This window comes from Theobroma cacao, chromosome 5 (assembly GCF_053813885.1).
Source record: "Theobroma cacao isolate CCN51 chromosome 5, ASM5381388v1, whole genome shotgun sequence".
NCBI lineage: Eukaryota > Viridiplantae > Streptophyta > Magnoliopsida > Malvales > Malvaceae > Theobroma > Theobroma cacao.
Genome location: NC_142643.1, coordinates 26,846,730 through 26,867,451, shown reverse-complemented (window position 1 = coordinate 26,867,451; position 20,722 = coordinate 26,846,730). Strand labels below are relative to the sequence as shown.

Here is a 20,722-nt window from a genome sequence, read left to right as displayed (position 1 = left end):
CCTAGGAAGAGAAACAGAACCTCCACCCTTAGAAACCTTGCAAAGGACTGAAAATAAACATAATGATTTTCCAAAGAGTTGGAGGTATGTCAAGGATCATCCACAGGAGCAAATCATAGATGATATTTCTTAAGGAGTCAAAACTAGGAGAGGAACTAGAGAAACATGTGAATTCATAGCTTTCATCTCACAAATTGAACCTAAAAGCTTTGAAGAAGCAAAAAAAGAAGAAAGTTGGATTTTGACTGTGCAAGAAGAGCTTGATCAATTTGAGAGAAACCAAGTATGGACATTGGTCTCTAGGCCATTAAATCATCTCATTGTTGGCACAAAATGGGTGTTTAGACATAAGGTAGATGAGCAAGAAAATGTTATTAGGAATAAAGCTAGGCTAGTGGCTCAAGGATATAATCAAGAGAAAGGCATTGACTATGATGAAACATTTGCTTTTGTTGCTAGGATAGAAGCCATTAGATTATTGCTTGCATTTGCATGTTTCATGAACTTCAAATTATTCCAAATAGATGTAAAAAGTGCATTTTTAAATGGCTTCATTCAAGAAGAAGTCTATGTTGAACAACCCTTCAGATTTGAAGACTTTGAAAAACCAAATTATGTGTTCAAACTTCATAAAGCCTTGTATGGATTAAAACAAGCTCCAAGAGCTTGGTATGAAAGACTCTTTAGATTTTTAGTTGAGAAAGGATATAGTAGAGGAAGCATTGACACAGCATTTTTGTCACGACCCAAATTTTTGGGCCATGACCGACGCATGGGCCCAATGGACGTAGTCCACTAAGCTCAAGCCAGCCCATTAACTTGACATGTTCATCATTCCATCATAAACTGCTAAGTTACATTTCATAACTTAGGATCAAAATAAAATTAAACATTGCCACCTCATACTAGCATACCAAACAAGTATATATACATTGTCTACAACATGTATCTTAATAATCTACATTAGGTTTGTCTATACACAACAAAAGAATACTCGACTTCCAGTGGAGAGACTCGAACGAATGTACAGTTACTGAATGCCGAGACACCTACCAAAAGATGGATACAAGTCTATGAGGACACCTCGTCCTAGTTATCGGCTGCCTTGTGATCTGAAAACATGAAGTTGAAAACGGTGAGTATAAACCTAGTGAGTGAACAAGGAAGGGAACAAGCAACCATAAGGGAGAATTTAAAATCATGATGCATTTGTTTTAAAACAATGCAATTTAATTTCATTCATATTGAAAACCCCTTATTAAACCCTTAAATAATTAATCACTTGGTAATGATGAACCCATACATAACAAATAATTTGAAAAATGGAGGCTTCAGTGATACATAAGCAAGTCAAATGCGACAACGAATCTTCACTGCAGTGGAAAGGCTTCAGTGAATATTTGCTGCAGCGACGTTGGGATTAAGTTATTAGCCGAACGAGGGTTTCTCAACTGGCCGAGGGTTTCTCACCAAACCTACTCATTTTAAACTTAATTCACTTATTCCTTAATGTTGGAAGTCCAAGCTCAACTATGGTACCAAAGAAATGGAAAATGGAGCAGCAACCGAACCAAAAAGGAAACAAAACAGAAAGTTTTTCGCTGTAGCGAGAATGAATCTCGTTGCAGAGAAATTTTGGTCCCAAAACAGAATGTTTCTCGGTATGGCAAGAATGAATCTCACTATGGCGAGAAGCTACAGTACCTTTCTCACTGCAGCGAGGATGCATTTTCGCTGCAGCGAGAACCAAACTGGTGAGGCTCTAAAAAACCCGAGAGTTTCTCGCTACGACGAGAATGAATTTTGCTGCAGCGAGAACAAAGCAACATGAGCAAGATTTTCGTTCCCCCAAGAAAAACCATCCTGTTAAAATGACACCGACAACATGAAACACATGAAATCCCCAAAGTGCAATGTATCAAGTTTCACATACATTTCAATCATATATCATTTTCATGCTCTTTCATTTCATAAGTAAAGATATGCATACATACATTGTCACGACCCGGTACTCCCATCGAGCCCGTGACAATCGTCGCGACGTCCTGATAGACATTCATTGCTCGGAATGCCAACCGGAACCTCGCAAGGCTTTAATATCAGTTTTCGCACCTCCCCTGTGAGCAACAGTTGTTAAGTATCATGTTTTGAGAGATTATAAACTATTTTCAAATCAAAACAATAGAAAAATAATTTTTTTCTCACAGGGGCATCCTGGTTATTTTTTCTCAAAAATCTCGAAACCAACTAAAAATGTAGTATGCGAGTATAAAACACATAATTCATAATAAAAAATAAGTTTAAACGTCTAAAACTTTCTTTTAAAATGAAATTATGACTATTTGAATATAATAAAAATATTCAACAAAATATTCTATTTTCTTATAAAACAATATTTATAGAGTTACCGGTAAATAATTTTTGTAGCGTAAAAGCTAAATAAATTCATACATACTGTAATACAGATAACTAAAGTATAAAATTTAATTTACAGTGACACGTGGGCTCACGAACGTCCAAAAGTATCTAAAGTGGTAAACCTACAGTTTTTGAGGATGCAAGTCCAACTGTAGCCCTCAACGAAATGAGCTATCTACCAACTATCTTGAGCCTGAAATGGGTGGAAAAGAGGGTGGTGAGATTATATAATCCCAGTGAGTAAACAAATACCATCTAAAATATCTAAAGCTAAGTAAATGGAGATAGATAAAATAAATTAGCATAAAAATGATTCTCAGCATTTTGAACTCATTTTAATAAGATAAAATAGATTCATTTCACCAAAATAAACAACGAGGCTTATGATTTCCTGAAAAGTTTGGCTCGTGCCAAAATCATTCTCATACTCAGTTATCAGGGATACCTTGGCCAAGGGCTATCCTAACCGAGTCCGCCAAGGCTGTTAAAAAGTTATGTACGCATAAATCATGTTTTTATTTTGAAAACATAGTCGTTCCTTAGCGTTGGCTGAGTTCACCCTCACATGGTGGTTTGGCGTGAAGTGAACTCTAAAGTGTTAACCTCAAGAGTTATCCATCCGCGCCTCTCATACTAAGGTAAGAATATAATAGGGTTACCATGACCCTCTAATAGGCTGGTCCACGGAACCCGTCCACTGCAGCGACCAATTTATAACCCACCAATTCAATAAAATTTAACAGCATGACATGGCAATTATTTTATTTTACAGCCTCTCAAGGCAACTTAACAGTTTATACATTTTCAACACAAATACCAATTCAGCCATTCATACAAATATTATCATAAACCATTCAATTCAAACCATGATTTATAACACAGCTATTAGTCTCCAATTACTCCATTTTCAAAACCATCTTTCAATTTCAAGACAATTTTATAAAATCATTTCATTTAATCACATTTTGTTTATAAAACATAAAGATTTGCCATTTAAACTCATTTTCCATAAAATCACAAAAACAAATTAAAATTTACTTCAGATAATCAAGATGATGATAAGGTTACTCACTATTTCGGGAGTCGAATTCTGAATACTCTGATTCTTGATCCTCGGGTACTATCTCTTTACTTTTGCCAGAAAGCTCACCACTTAGACATAATGCACAATAAGCCATTTAGTACATTTGTGCTAAACCATTGTAAAACCAATTCAGGCTTTATATTAATGCATGAAATGGGATGTGAAATACTCGGGTAACTATCTAAATACGGTGTTCAATATAAATTCAATTATGTACCTACATAAAATGGTATTGGCCTAATTCGATCTATCACCCGATTAATTGGCCAATACGTCCAATTTAACTCCATTTTTCTTCCAATTCTGCAAATCATAAAACACAAATTAAATAGCATAAAATTTAGCAAAATCATTTTCACATTTTCTCTTGGAAAATTCGGCCATGGTGAATGCATCAACACTATGATTTTTCCTACTTGATTTTCTCACCATAATTCATCATTTCATAACCAATTTACTTGAAATAAAATCAAATCCACCATCAACACTCCACAAGGAAGATTCGGCCAATGATGAACTCATGAGGAATATGTGAATTTCAAGCTTAATTTTTACATTTAACATCATAAACAACTAAAAACATCTATATATCTTAAAAATCTATCAAATCATCATCAAATTCTCTCTCCTAGGGTTTGATCAGCACACTATCCTTCATGATATCTTGTGATTCAACCATGGAAAATAAGAAAAAATGCTTAAGAAAGAGAGATCTCAAGCTTAATTGAAAAATCTTACCTTTTTTTCACTTGTTTCCTTGAATTTTCACACTTTTCCTTTGAATTTTTCCACCTAGGGTTTTGTTCTTCCTTTTTCTTTCTTTGTTCTTGCTTTGGCCGGCCATAATGAAGAGAAATAGGCTGATTTTGTGCTGATTTTTAAGCCAAATAATAAATGGATGAAAATTTGACACATGTCACCATTCCATTGGTCCATGTGTCATACTTACCCATTAAGCAATCTCTCTCCACCACTTAAATTTCCTCAATTATCTATGATAATATTGGGTAAAATCCATGTGCTGGACAAGTGTTGCGTGGTGTAAAATTATAATTTTGCCATTGGGTGGCAAAATGACTATTTTACCCCTATGCTCAAAAAATGTCAGAATTAAAATTTTTTACTTCTCAAACTCAAATTATACTCCAAATGATCAATCTTAGTCAAAAATTTCATCCAACACTCACATTTTAACCTCGGGTAGCAAAATGACCATTTGACTCCAAATCGTCCTCGAACTCCAAATCACCATTTTAAGTCATTCTGGGATTTTAAAATTCTCAATTTATCTTAAAATCTCTATTTGGACTAGTTCGAGGCTTAATTCAACTTAATTGTACCATTTGGTACAATACCGCCCTTTAACGATTTTTGAGGTACCCAAGTAAGCAAGCATGCATTCTTATGTAGGAATGGCATAATAAACATATTGTAGAGCTGGGCTTGACATACATAAATAACATCCATATCATCATAATCGCACTCGGCTCATGTACATCCCCCCACATCGTGCACATAGCCAGCGCCATCATGTGCATTCCTCCACATCGTGCACAATCAGTGCCATCGTGTACATCCCCCCACATCGTGCACACATGCACTATCATCATCCATCTCTCACACCACCATCATTACCGGCATGTGCATCCCCCAACATCGTCCACACACACGGTTACAGTCATCATACACAATAACAATCGTCATGCACAACACACACACACACACACACACACATATATATATATCATCATATTGCAATAGTGCATGAAGCCATAGCAATCACATATCACAACATAAAACCATTGAGCAAAAGCTTATTCCTAAGGCACTTGTTTTTATGAAAAACTTGATAATTCATTCAAATGTGTGGCAAATACATTATATTTCCCAAAACAAGTTTTGAAGGCAGTTCACTCACCGGTATATTGTTGAGCCTTTAGCTGACTCTAATTCCCCTAATGATCCAATTGGGGTGATGGGGCTTCGTTAGAACCTACCATCAAATTAACATTACCATAATGTCAATTCATACTCATAAACCCTAAAAGCTGTCCTTTAGCAAGCTTTCAATTGTCACTTTAAATGGCTATCTATGTTCACTATCTTAATCACTATAAAAAGAATGAACATACTCAACAATCAAACAGCTCATAATCCCAATTGCTAGCCATTATTCACAACTAAAAATCAAGCTTGGTTCATCACTCACCCTAGGGTTTCTTTGTAGTTGAATTCTTTTTCAATAGCTTCCAAACAAATGGGGTAATTCTCTCTTTCTCTCTTTAGAACGTCCAACTAGTGAGAGAAAGTATGGAAATAAGATTTATCAAGGGTTTTGAAGTGAGAGAGTGAAAGAATACAAGGGTTCTAGTCAAAAAGACACAAAGGTATGAAAATTAGAGCTAGAGAGAGAAAATTATGCAAGCTCCATATCAAGCTTCCATAGAGGATGGAAGCAACGTGAATTGGGAGGAGAAGAAGAAGAAGAAACTGCTGAAAATTCAAGAAGCTGCTGAAAGGAGAAGATATTTATAGCCCAAGCTTATCCACTCCTTTGAAAATTATGAAAATGCCCTTAGTAAGTTGGCTTGTCATTCTCCACCCATATGTGCAATCTTTTTACACTTTTGACACTGGGACAAGGTCCATAATGGTCTAGACATGCTTGGATTTACGAAACTTGAAAAATTTTGACTCAAGGTAAAAATGACCATTTTGCCCCTATAGTGAAAATTATTACCATTTCTAGTTTTCTTTGTGTTTTCATCATTACACATCATTTATGTTGTCTTATGCTTATTTAGACCTTAAAATATCATAAAACTTTCTTCTGAGAGCTTATTAGAGAAAATGATGAAACTACCCTTAGCCCGTGTTATTGTGTCTATACCTAGTTACGAGCCTATAGAGGTCAAGGCCTCACAATTATTTATTAAGAAATGCATGAATGATTTAATTGTTGTTTAAATTTATGTGGATGATATTGTGTTTGGTGCTACTAATGAGGACTTATGCAAGAACTTTGCTTAGGAAATGCAGGGTGAATTTGAAATGAGCATGATGGGCGAATTGAAATTCTTTCTTGGCCTCCAAATCAAGCAATGCAAGGATGGCATCTTTTTAAACCAAGAAAGATCCATGCAAGACATGCTAAAAAGGTTTGATATGCTGAAGCTAAAGTCAATAAGCACTCAAATGAGTCCCTTTACCAAGCTTGATAAAGATGAAAAAGGAAAGAACGTTGATTAAAAGCTTCATAGAGGTATGATTGGATCCCTACTGTACTAAACTGCTAGTAGGCCTGATATTCAATTTAGTCTATGTTTATGTGCATGGTTTCAATCATAACCTAAAGAGTCATACTTGACTGCTATAAAAAGAATCTTTAGGTACCTTATAGACACACAACATTTAGGATTGTGGTATCCTAGAGGAACATCCTTCAATCTTATTGGATATTTAGATGCAGACTTTGCTAGAAGCAAAATAGATAGAAAGAGCACTAGTGGAACATGTCAGTTTCTAGGAGATAAGCTTGTGTCCTGGTTGAGTAAAAAATAAAACTTAGTTGCACTCTCCACCGCTGAAGTTGAATATATTTCTTTAGGTAATTGTTGTGCTCAAATTTTATGGATCAAACAATAATTAAAAGACTTTGGAATAATCTTGCATATTGTACCAATATTTTGTGATAACACAAGTGCCATCAACATCTTAAAGAATCCTGTCCAGCACTCTAGGATCAAAGATATTGAAATTAGGCATCACTTTATTAGATATCATGTGATTAAAGGAGACATTAAAATTGAGTTTGTTAGCACAATGAAACAATTAGTTGATATATTCACTAAGCCCCTAAATGAGGAAAGATTTTGTGAGATTAGGAGAAATTTAGAGATGGTTAATGTGCAGGAGCTGTAAGAAAATTTCTGAGCTTTCTATTCACAAGACAATAGGCACTTAGTTGATTAAGAGAATCGCTTAATCAACTAAGAGTATTCTGTCTCTTTAAATAATAAGACTCAGTTAGAAAGAGATAAGACTTAGTTAGTTAAGGGACCAAGAAAGAATGAATAAAATAATAAAAGGAAACAGAGATAGGGTATCGGGTGAAGAAAAAGAAATAAAAAACCGCTTAACAATAAATTAAAATGAGACATAAATTTTTTAATTTTGAAAAAGAGAGTTACCAACCATATTTAAAGAGGGGGAGATTGACGGTTTTGAGAAAAGTTAATCTCTCTTAACTCCTTCTCTCTTCATTTTCTCTCATCTGAAATCTACCCTCTTAAAATTAAAATTCCTCATTCCTAAACTTAAAAAACCCTAAGCCAGAAACTGCTCAAAACCAAATGGCCAAATCGTCTCTGCCTAAAGACATCCTAGGAAAGAAAAAGGGTAAACGGCCAATGGAAGAGAGTTCACCAGCAAAAATTCAGAAAAAGAAGAAAAAAGTTGAGTCTGCTTCTGTTGTTGTGAAAACTGGAAAAAAGCAAAAATAGAAGAACAAAGCAGAGACAAAGAAAGAAAAAGAAAAATTCTCCAAGAAAGGTAATCTTCCATTCTCAAAGTTTAGAAACAAAGTTCATGAGGATAGGTTCAAAAAGATAGAGAATGCTCCTATTACATGTGGTAAATTTATTGACTAGGAGATCTTTGATGAGGCCCCTGAAATTCAAGTAGGTTTATCATATTATTTTGAGGAAATGAAATTGAAGAAATTTAGCAATTTTAAAAATAGAACATATAGTGCTAGTCTTGTAAAGGAATTTTATGCAAGCATAGCATTAGATGAGAATAAACTTGAAGACCTAGAGGATTTTAGTGATGATGGTCTGAATGTCTTCTTAAATGGAAACGAGTTTATGGTGATTGCTGCAAATTTGGGAAGTCTGCTGCAGATTGAATGTGAAGATGGTGATTATGAAATTCCTGAGAACTATGATCCTTCATCTTTGTGGGAGGTAATCACAAGAAAGAAAGAAAGATATTCCTCCAAAAGCTATGCCAATCTTATCAAAAGCCCTCACATTAGAATCCTACATTACTTTATTGGTGCACATATTCATTAGAGAAGTGGAAGTTTCGGCTATGTCAGTATTCAGGACATGTGGCTAATGGAGCATGCCTTCAATGTTGCTCCACTTAACTTGGGTCGATTCATGATTGAGAGGATGAGAGGAGCTTGTCAGATTGATAAAGTAAATTTGCCTTATGGAATATAATCACCTCACTGGTAAAGAAAAAGGGGATATGGAGCTCAAGGTTTGAGAATGATCAAGTAAAGAGCAAGGACTAGGCAATTTACCTTGGAATTTTGCCAAAGATGGGGTACAAACTTGAAGGTGAAAATTTTTTTAAAACCCTCAAGCCCTCTACAATTCTTGCTCAGACAGAGACCCTTCTCAAATCTCTAATGACTTGATTTTGAACTTATTGATGAGGATCAATGGAAAACTCACTGATCAGTCAGCAAAGATGTAACAAATTGAATAAAAATTGAAAGAACTGGAAAATATGATAAAGGAAAAAGGAAAGTCTACTACTGACCCTGTAACTGAAGACTCTTCTGCAACTGCAAGTCCAGTACAAGCTGAACAAGCTGCTAAAGATCATGTCTTTCAAGCTAAAGGTTAATCTGATCAACCAAGGAAATCTCCCTTGCTTGAGCCTCAAAATGAAGAAGAATCAGTTGAAGGCACTGAAATACTTGGATCTTTTAATGACAACCTTCCACCTGAGGGACCTCAGCCATAACAGCCTTCTCCATCTAACTCTGAGGAAGTATCAATCATGGATATTTTTCATCAAATGGTCAGAGAAGAACAAGTAAAGAAAGAAGCAGCAAAATCTAAAGCGTAGACATCAGCATCAGCAAGGAAGTCTCCTGAATCGGTTCACATTGCCAAAGAAAGTAAACCTGCTGATAAGGAGCAAGAGCAAGCAGCTGTATCCACCAAAGCCAAATCCCAACCGACTGGTAAAGGCAGAAAACCATGGCCACCAAGACATAAACCATCAAAAGAAGAAAATCCTTAAGGCTAGTTGACAAAACCAAGCCTGCTGCCAAAACTTCCACTCAGGATCCAGTACAAATCTCAAACACATCCCCTGCTAAATCCTCATCCCAAAGAGCTTCCCCTGCATCCTTTCCAAAACCCCTTGCTGTTCACTATGGAACAAATGAATCAACTCCCTCAGAATCTTCATCAGCTCCTTGATGCTCATTTTTTGATAATGACAAAAAGGGGGAGTAATAGAAAGCTTAAGGGAAATAGAAGATAGAAATGATTTAGGGGTAATTTAGGAATTAAGCTATTTTTGTTTTGCTGATAGTTGAACATTTAAATTTGACTTAGCTGTTTATGTTATTGTGTTGAAAATGAGATGCTGATAAGCTGTTTATATTATTTAGTTGTGAATGGTTAAACATTTAAATTTGTTCTTGATGTTTATATCATTTTGTCTATTGCTGTTTAAAGATTGGGTGTTGATATTGGGCTGTTATGCTGATAACTAATTTTTGTTATGATATTATGAATGGAATTTGGTTGAGAATGAATATGAATGCTGATATTTTTGTTGGATGGGTTATGGCATCTAGTTTTGGAATGGATAATGTCTGATAACAAGAAATCGATGACAGATAGTTAGTTACAATATTGATGATATTCCATCAAATGCTTATATATATATATATATATATACCTGTCATTCTTTTAAGAAGTAATAAAAACTTGCTGAGTTAAAGAATAAAATTATGCATTAAGGGGGAGCACACACTCAGGGGGAGAAAACCCTCATTCTGTGCAGAACAAAAAGGAATAAATAGACACTGTGCTGTTAATCAAGGAATGTTTTGTCATCATCAAAAAGGGGAGATTGTTGCTCCATTAGTCTTTGATGATAATAAGACATTCCCATTCATTTATGTCTAACAATGCTACTTGAGTGTGTAGGTTGAAAAATGTATGGTAATAATAAAATAATCATTAAAAAGTAAATATCAAATCTCATGAGGTTGAGGAGCTACAATCAAAGTCATAAAACAAAAGCCACTTAGTTGGATAAAGATGGGAATTAATCAGCTAAAATTCAAAAATGGAGTTGGCGGGATCAGAAATAGAATCAACTTAATCGACTAAGAGATATTGTTAGTCGACTAAGTGCTTACTGCCAAAAGTCAAGTTCAGAAACAGAACCGACTTATCGACTAAGAGGAATCGTTAGTAGACTAAGAGCTTATTGCCTAAAACTGGGGTTAGAAGACAAAATCAACTTAATCGACTAAGAAGCAAGTTAGTTAACTAAGAGCACTCTGTCTGCCACCTTGAACTTGGATGCTAAAAGACAAATTAACGGTTAAAACTGACTCCAAACTGTTCCCTAATGGTCAGAATCTATCAAACTCCCATCAAAGCTGTTTCTCCAAGTATAAAAACCCTTCCCAATGGCTAAGAACAAGATTTGGTGACTCAAAGATCAATAGAGCTCAAAAATTACAAAAAACCTTCAGCAAACTTTTTGTACTTTACTCCTATCCTTGTAAAAGATTCAAGCACTTCACTTTGTACCACTTGGATCAAGTCAGTGATCATAGGTAAACCTTTATTTCTCTTCTCCTTGTATACTTAGAGTGTGCAAGACACTCTAAGGGAATTTATTCAAGCTTGGATTGCTTGATTAGGTGTATAGGTTATAACTTAGCCTAGAAAAGTTAGTTTGGGTTTTGGTTGATCCCGAGAAAAGCCATTGTATAAGGTTGTGGCTGAGCCTGCTAAAAGCCATTGTAAAGCTTGGTGGGAGCTTGGAAATTCCACTACTTTTAGTGAGTTGATTTTGAAAAATCCTTGGTTGAACAATCAAGGTAGTGGATATGGGTCTTTGACCGAACCACTATAAATTGTTGAGTATTGTCTACTCTATTTTTGTTTTACTTTCATTCTTTATTAAATCATCCCTCATCTTCCATCGAATTAGTCATTATTGATTTTCAACTTGCTCTTAATTTGGAGCCAATTTTATCAAGAGCAAAAAAGTGTTATTCACCCCCTCTAGCACATTTACTTGGGACCAACATAGGTTAGCAAAACTGCCCACGAATGTAAATAATAAGAGAATCTGGTGTCAGATGAAGTGTTGAATGAACCCATAATCCTAGGTTTTAATCTATGGCCTTTCTCTAGTGAATTTTTAGTTTTTTTTAATTAGTTTAGTTTTTCATTGAATTTAGTTTTAATTAATTGTCTACAAAATTAAGTTACTTGAATAAGATTAATTTGTCATAATTTTAGTACTTAATGAAGAATTAGAAGCAAATCCTTGTGGAATATGATTATGGATTTACTATCTATATTACTTGTTCAATATGTATTTTTGCATATGCAAAATCAACAAATGGGATGTCAATTATATTTAGATAAAAAATTATAAAGTGATTTCTGTCATTGAAAATGAGATGGCTTGTTAAAAGTGGTTTGAATGATAGGTGCCTATAGTTGAATTTGTTAGTCGATTTTTGTTTACAAAGGATGACTTCAACAAGTGGTTTGCTTGAACAACGATAATAACCAAATGCCACTGAATTGAATTGAAATGAAATGAGATGAATTTTGATTGAATGAAGTGAGCTTTCTTAAGTTTGAACACTTGAATAAAGTGAACATAGACAACTTAGATGCTTGAATTTTGGCTCCTTTCAATGATTAACTATATTTTCAAACTTGTTTTTGATGCTTGACGATACTAGAACTGTGAGACCTCAACCCCTATAGGCTCATAACTACGCATAGACGCAATAATACGAGCCAAGGGTCGTTTCATAATTTCCTTTAAAAAGCTCCCAGAAGAAGGTTTTATGATAGTTTAAGGTCTAAATAGGCATAAGACCGAATAAATAATGTGTATTGAGGAAAACACGAAGAAAACTAGAAGTTTCGATAATTTTCACAATAGGGGCAAATTGGTCATTTTGCACCCCGAGTCAAAATTTTAAGTTTTCGTAAACTTGAATAGTTTAGATCATTGTGGACCTTGTCTTAGTGTCAAAAGAATAAAAAGAATTGCACAAAGGATTGGAGAAGAACAAGTTAAATTGCTAAAGGGCATTTTCGTAATTTCAAGAGGAGTTGAATAAGTATGAGCTATAAATATCTTTCTTCCAGTAGCTTTTCTTCTTCTTCTTCCTTCTTCCCTCTCACGTTTCTTCATCCTCTATGGGAGTCCTCTTCAAGCTTCCATAACTTTCTCTCTCTAGCTCCAATTTTCCATGCCTCGGTGCACATTTTCATGAAATCCTTGTGCTCTTTCACTCTCTCACTTTAAAACCCTTGAAAAATCCCACTTTCATACTTTCTCTCACTAGCTAGGTGTTTAGAGAGAGAAAAAGAGAGAGAGCTCTCATAATAGCTTGAAAAATTTATTGGAAAGAATTTCAAAGTTTCAAGCTACCAAGGTGAGTAGGGGATGTCAATTTTAAAAATTTTCATAAATATATACCTATAAATATGATTTATTTTAATTACGAAAATTATGGATAGCATGTGCTGGTAGATATTTTAGAGAATTGTGAATGTTTGTAGTTGAGGTTATCCACTCATTTTAGAGTGATTAGGGTAGTGAAAATAGATAGCCATTTAAATGGCAATTGGAAGCTAGCTAAGAGAAAGCTTTAGACTTTATCAGTATATGAATTGACAAATTGGTGATGTTAATGTGATGATAGGTTCCAACAAAGCCCCATCATCCCATTTGGACAATTAAGGAAGTTAGGATCGATTAAAGGCTCAAATAATACCGGTGAGTGGACTTGCATTTCAAAATTTGTTTTGGGAATGTGAATGTAATTGTACAAACATTTGAAAGATTTTATCCAGCTTTTCTTTAAAAATGTACCTTGGGAACAAGCCTTTGGTGAGGTGTTTTTTATCTTATGAAAATGTGCTATATATATGGTTTATGTGTTATCATAATATGATGATATGTATAATATGCATTGGGTGTTTCTTTCGTATGTTGATGTGGACTCGACTATGTGCGAGTAAGAGTGCGCATAAGCCGATGATGACCCAGCTATGTGCGAGTAAGAGTACGCATAAGCCGATTTTGACCTAGCCATGTGCTAGTGGGGAGTTCACATGAGCTGATGACGATGGGAGAGTGTGCATGATGATGGATATATATATATATATATATATATATATATATATATATATATATACATATATAGATATGTGTATCATGGAAAGTTCATGAATATGTATATGGTTGAAATGCATGTGAAATTTGACATGTTAAGCTTTGTGAATTTATATGTGTTTCATGTTACATTTGTCATGTGAACAGGGTGGCCTTTTCTTGAAGAAATGGGGAATTTTTACTGGTGCCCTGTTTCTCGCTATAGCAAGATTCATTCTGGCTGCAGCGAGAAACTCTCGGGTTTTCGAGGGTTTCACCAGACATGGTTCTCGCTGTAGTGAAAAAGTTTGTGTTTTATGGCTTGAATCCTGCTGCAGCGAAAAACTTTCTGTTTCGCTTAGTATCCTGATCAATTGTTGCGCTATTTTCCACTTCTTTGTTACCATAGTTGAGCATGGACTTGCAACATTAAGGAATAAACAAATTAAGTTTAAAATGAAGGGTTTGGTGAGAAACCCTTGGCCAGCTAATAAACCCTCAGCCAGTTGATAATTTAAGTCAAGTGTCGTTGCAGTGAAAATTCATTCTTGCTGCAGCTACGCTATAGTGAGAATGCCTTTCCGCTGTGGCGAGGACCCGTCGTCTACTTGACTTGAATTGCATGAAAGTTATTAAAGTTTTCATTCTTCAAATCTTTTTTTGAGCATGGACCCTTTACATTAAGTGATTTAATCAATTGGGGTTTTCCTAAGGGGTTTTGATAAGCACTAAATTAAATTGCATTGTTTTGAAATAAGTGCATCATGATTTTTAAATCCTTCCTTACTGTTGCTTGTTCCCTTCCTTGTTCACTCACTGGGTTTATACTCACTGTTTTCAACTTCATGTTTTCAGATCACAAGGCAGCTGGTAACTAGGTCGAAGTGTCTTCGTATATTCGACCCTTGGTAGGTGTCTCGGCATTTAATAGTTGTACATTGATCCAAGTCTCTTCGCTAGAAGTCGAGTACTCTTTTGTTGTGTATAGACAGACCCAATGTAAATTATTAAGACATATGTTTAGACAACACATGTATATTAGTTGGTAATGCCATTATAAGTTGTCAATGAATAGCATTAATTGGATTCTAAATTATGAAATGTGACTTTAGTAATTTGATGGAATAATGAGCAGGATAATATAGCTAGGCTTGCTTGGGCTTAGTGGGCTATGTCCATTGAGCCCTCGCACCGGTCATGGCCCGGGATTTGGGTCGTGACAAGAACCTTGTGCTCTAACTGATTAACCATACCTCTTAACCAATTAACATGTCTTTTAATTCAGCTTCCAACACTTCCTTAATCAGTTAAGCCTAGTGCTAACTGATTAAGGGTCTTCTGTCTTACTTTAAGTCAGCGCCTAGTTCTGCCTTAACTGATTAAGGCTTTGTGTTAATCAGTTATCAACATGCTATCTTCACGAAGTCTTTTCTTCTCTACTTCTTTAACTGATTAACCAATTTTGTAATGAAGCAAGCTTCTTGACTTGCTTCCAAACAACAAATAATAAGGGTTTTAAACTTTATCTTGCATACTTAAATAATGTAATTAGACATCAATAAATGGGAATATTTTGTTATCATCAAAAACACATGGAGTCAATAAACTAAATTTTGATAAATTAATTAAAAGCAAAGTTTAAGTAAGAATACTAAACTAAAGACTAAACAACAGAAGTTGCTAAAAAGATGTTTGATTAAATGCTTAGGACTATGGAATCCTTTAACATTTTAATTTGAATTAATCTCTCTCGTTTTACCTAAATCAATGGGTTGAATTGTTAGCCTAGAAACCACAATTATCTACAAGTCTCTGTTGAGGTGCTTGTAGAAATACCTATTCTAGTTAATCATTATATGTCTATGTGAATTAATTAAAGGAAGGTTCATTATGTTTATGTTCTATTTTTGAATACACAAGGCACTTAGGTATATTTCTATCCTAAATGCTAATCAATTAACCTAATCTAGGCTAAATAAACACATGTTATTCAAACTCTTGGTCTATTCTAAATTCCCTTCGTCAAGTTGCATTTAGAAATCCATATCAATCCATCATGTTGATCAAACAAAATGGAAGCAATAATCATTAATTTGAAATAAACAAGATAAAATCCAAGTTACTTGCTAAAATCAACCATAATTCAAAAAAAAAATAAAAAAACTATTTAGTTCATCATATCTGTAGTAGACAACATTTTCATAAAAAAATAATTCATATTTAAAACAAAAGAAAGAGTAAGAAATAATATCCTATCAACTTTTTTTTTTGATATTCAATCTTCTTGGTTTTTTCTCATTTCTCACTAGTGCCAAATGTTCTTTTTTTCTCTAAAAAAGCTACCACTCCTTTTTTTTGTTGAAAAGTCCTATTTATACTCCATCAAAAGCCCTAAAAAAAAAAACCTAGAATGTGCAAAATTTTTGAAACCCATACTGGTGCCGTGACACCAAGCTCTCTGTTTCATTGTGCCTATATGCTGAGTAGGGCTTGGTGCTACGACCTTGGAGGTTTGAGGTTGAGACACTGGCTCTTTTGTTTTGTTGTGTGAAAACTAAAAAAGTCTAGCTTCTTCCAACCTAATTTTGACCATGATCCAATCAGAACTAGTTAAAGTGATAAACACAAAGTTGAAGCCCTTTCTTTTATCTCTCCAGTGGTCCATGAATCACATGAATCGGACTTTTATAGTTCAATTTATGCTTAAACCACTACAGTATGTTCAAGAGACTCCTTAATCCACTTTGCACAGTTCATTGCTTATTAAGCGCCGCACACTTGAAAACCTTTAACAACAAAAGACTAAATCAATATAGGCTAAAATTAGGACTTTGATCATGAAATTGGACTATATTACTTGAAATAAAAATGATTCAACATGCATTAAACTTAATAACAAAAAGCATGAAAACTACCTAGAATCAATTTAAAAACACAAGGACTTAACTATTTTTATGCCTAAAAATGTGTAAGATAACTCTATATAATAGAGTTATCAAAATTTTTTAAGCAAGTATAACACTCATACAATTAAGTCATTCAAGCTTGGAGACGTTTGTAGAACAAGTATATAATAGTTCAATAGCTTCTAGAATTCACACAATTAAAACAATCAAGCTTGTAATCATGTAAAAACAAATGTATAAGAGCTAAATCATTTCAATAATTTGTCAAGGATCATTCAAATAATGTTGAAGCAAATTTGATCATTTTGTCATAATCAAAATTATAATCATTTTAAGTCTAATAGATTAACAAGGAGAAATTGATATAAGAGAAAAAGGGGTTGGAGGGTGTTGGAATGCTAGTTGGATTTGTAGTTTAAGTTAATTGATAAAGTTGATAACAATTATGTGTTGAACTAGGTTCTCTTGGAGCTTCAAGGTTTAAAAAGGTTAAAGAGCTTAGATAGTTGGTGTTGGCTTTGGTAAAGTAACATAACAGGTGAGTGGACTTGCGTTCAAATATTTTATAGAAATGCATGAAAAATGTATTCACGAAATGGTGCCTAGAAATGTTTTAATTTAGTTTTGTTAATCGAATTTAGGTACATGTGTATAATGTATATTTTGTATAATAAAATTGCATGGGAACAAGTCCTTTAAATTGTATGATTAGTCAATGTTGTCAATGTGATACATGTATGTTGAATGTTTATTATTTTGAAATGACTAAACTTGTCTAAGTGTTGTTTTAAATAAGTCAAGTAATGAGTTTATGATGAGAATTTTATAAAATATAGATACCCCGAATTTATTGTTATTACGAAAGTTACAGAAATGTTGAGCCTAGGTAGTGGAGACTACAAGCTCGACAATTTCACACTCTATAAATGGTGAAGGGATTTCACCAAGGTTTTAATGAGTCAAAATGGTTTTAGGTGGAGCTCTTAAGTTAGAACCAGGACTAGCGACAATTTCACTGGCTATTTTGCCTAATAGGAAATCACCCTAGCTACAAACAGAAGTGGTAATGATGCTAGCCTTGTGGGTAAAGGATGGCACGAGAGTTATTAGGTCATTGGCTATATGCATTGGACTGTACTTGTAAAGGTTAACTACCTTAGTTATATTTACCCATGATAATGGGAAAGTGGGGAATCCACTATGCCTCAACTTAGAGTCCCTTAGCCATAAGATATATGTACTCTTTGAGTTGGTCCACTAAAGACTTGGTTTCATAAATGATTTACAACTTTGACATGGTTATGTGGTTAATGACTTATGGAATTGAGATTTTGAAGTGGTTTGATTGTCACAACTCAAACTCTAGGCCATGAGCGACGCACGAGCCCAACAAACAAGCCCACTAGACCTGAGCAAGCCTCAAAATCCAAAATCATGCAACACAAATGCCAAGGAATTTAATAAACAAATAGTCAAATATTTATAATAAAATTCAAATATATTGCATCATCCCTGGCTCATAATCCATACAAATATTCATAAGGTCGTACGTTGGCCATCAAATCGAGTTTGTACATAACAAACCTTGCACAAATCCAAATAGCACACCATGCTTGACATATTTTACAAACTAATCAAAATTAGAGGCGGAAGGCCCACACAAACTTAGCAGAGTGACATGTTATGATGGAGACCTATCCGATGCCAATCACATGTCTGTCCAATCGACAACACTTGCCACGTAACCCCATAGCTTCTCTTATTTGCACATGGTACAACAGAAAGGTGAGTCATTTAATACTCAGTGAGGGGATACTACCATAATATAATGTTTCACATATAAATTATATATCTAGGCCTATCTAGCCATAATACACTCATAATCAAACATCTCTAATTCAAAGGTGCGAGGATCATCTTAATATCCTACATGCACAACTCCTCATATCAAGTCCTGCCAGATCACATCTCAATGGCGTATCATATCCACAATTTCCAAATTCTATGTCCCACATCAAATCATATAAATTCAAGGCTTATCTTTAAAGCTGCTATCATTAAATTGAGCTTCATAGGCACACTTTAGTTACTGAGCACAAGCTCAAATCCCATTTACAAATAATTGATTATTCCGAAGCATTTCATCAAATATCATTCACAATGGTCACCATATATTCATATTTCAAATTAGATCATGCCATACCCGATGCATGTTATCACAGTCAAATGAAATCAAATGAATGGTCCTAACCTGGACATGGTCAAATCATGCTCGGTGGCCAATCAGTGGAGAATCAAATCACGCTCAGGACAAAGTCACTGGTAGAGAAACAAATCACGCACGTGACGTAGCAACGAGCAGAGAACAAATCACGCACAAGGCCATAGCAGCTAGCGAAGAATCATATCATTGACTAAAGAAATCTCCAAATAGTTGACATCACCATGAGTAATCTCAATAAATGGCATCAAAGCACTGCAGGTAGGAATCACAAGTGGGATTAATGCCATCATCCCAACTTACCATCATCCCTGCTAGCACACCAAGTCACAAGGCGTGGGACTCTACTCAATCTCAAGTTAAATCAACATCTAGAATTCATCCATCAGACAAAACACATATCCATAAATCAGGCCATTGTGCTTGTGATATTCCATACGTCCATATCAAATCATATTCTAATTCAACAAGCTTCAGTCATCTTTAAGCTCGGTATAATTCTAAGTGCCTTCAAATCTCTAAGGCATTATCAAACAAGACATAATAAATCTATAGGCCCTATGCCTTTAACCCCACATAGGTATTCATCATATTCAATCCTATCAATCATGGCTTAACAGCCTTATGCATATCCTTAAATCAACCACAAATATGCGCACATTCACGCATATATCATCTCCATAAATAATCATGGCCCTTTGGCCTCACATATTTAATATCACCTAATCGCTGTGCCGTTAACCGAAATACATATCGGGCCATACACCTACTTGGCAGCCCATTCATCATAATTCAGCACAGTCCTTAATCCATAATTCATATTGCACCATGTGTAGGCCTCTTGCTCTAGGTCCTGCATACCATGGGTTCTAACACAATGCCACCTTGTGGCTCATCACAAATCACATAAACATAAATTTCCTATCTTAGATAACTAATGAGTCTAAGCATCCTTATCTAGGCATACAATCATATTTGTTCTCTAGCTTAGGCACATACCTCTAGGCAAACATACATATACATACACACATATATATATATACATATCAATTCTCTAGTCTAAGCCTTCTCATCTAGGCATACACATAATATTTCAGTACCATGGCAGCGCATACATTATGTGAGATGCATCATATGTATTTAATTAAATCCCACTCACCTTGACAATCGAAGGCACGCCAACAATCAAGCTCAACTTTTAGCCTCCAAACGTCCTCCAGCTTACAAGCACATTAATAGCCTTCATTCTTGTCACGACCCGGAACCTCCCTCAGGCCCATGACAATCGCCGCGACGTCCCGATTGACACTCATTATCCGGAATGCCAACCGGAACCCCGCAAGGCTTACATATCAGTTTCTTTCCTTTCTTGTGAGCAATCATTGTTAGATATCGAGTCTTTAGAGAATATATACTATTTTAGATCAAAAACAATCAAAATAAAATTTTCGCCACATAGGGGTATTTTGGTCATTTTTTTCTCAAAAATTTCAAAACTGGCTAAAACGTAATATACAAGTACAAAATACATAATTCATATTCAAAATGAGTTTAAAAGTCTAAAATCTTCATTTAAAACGAAATTACGATTATTTGAATAAAATAAGAAAATAAAAGAAATATTAAGGGAAATATTCTATTTTCTTATAAAACAATATTTATAAAGTTATACGTGAATAATTTTTATAGCGTAAAAGCTAAATAAATTTATACATACTGAAATACAGTAAGCCAAAATATTTAATTTAATTTACAATAACCAGAGGGCCCCCGAATAAACAAAAGTAAAGAGAACTGTGAACCTACGGTTTGGAAAATACAGATCCAATAGTAGTCCTCGATGAGATCAGCTATCTACAGTCTATACTGAACCTGAAATGGGTGGAAAGGAGTTGGGTGAGATTTTGCAATCCCAAT

At 34.7% G+C, this 20,722-nt stretch overlaps 1 long non-coding RNA gene across 1 annotated transcript; it reads right to left on the bottom strand.

Annotated features, from left to right (window-relative positions):
- Nucleotides 1–2,503: 2,503 nt before the first annotated feature.
- LOC148762518 (uncharacterized) lies at nt 2,504–20,007 on the bottom strand. Its single transcript, XR_016026182.1, has 3 exons — nt 19,965–20,007; nt 3,491–3,570; nt 2,504–2,611 (listed from the first exon to the last, which is right to left on the bottom strand). It is a non-coding gene; the product is annotated as an uncharacterized LOC148762518 (long non-coding RNA).
- Between the last annotated feature and the right edge of the window lie 715 nt (nt 20,008–20,722).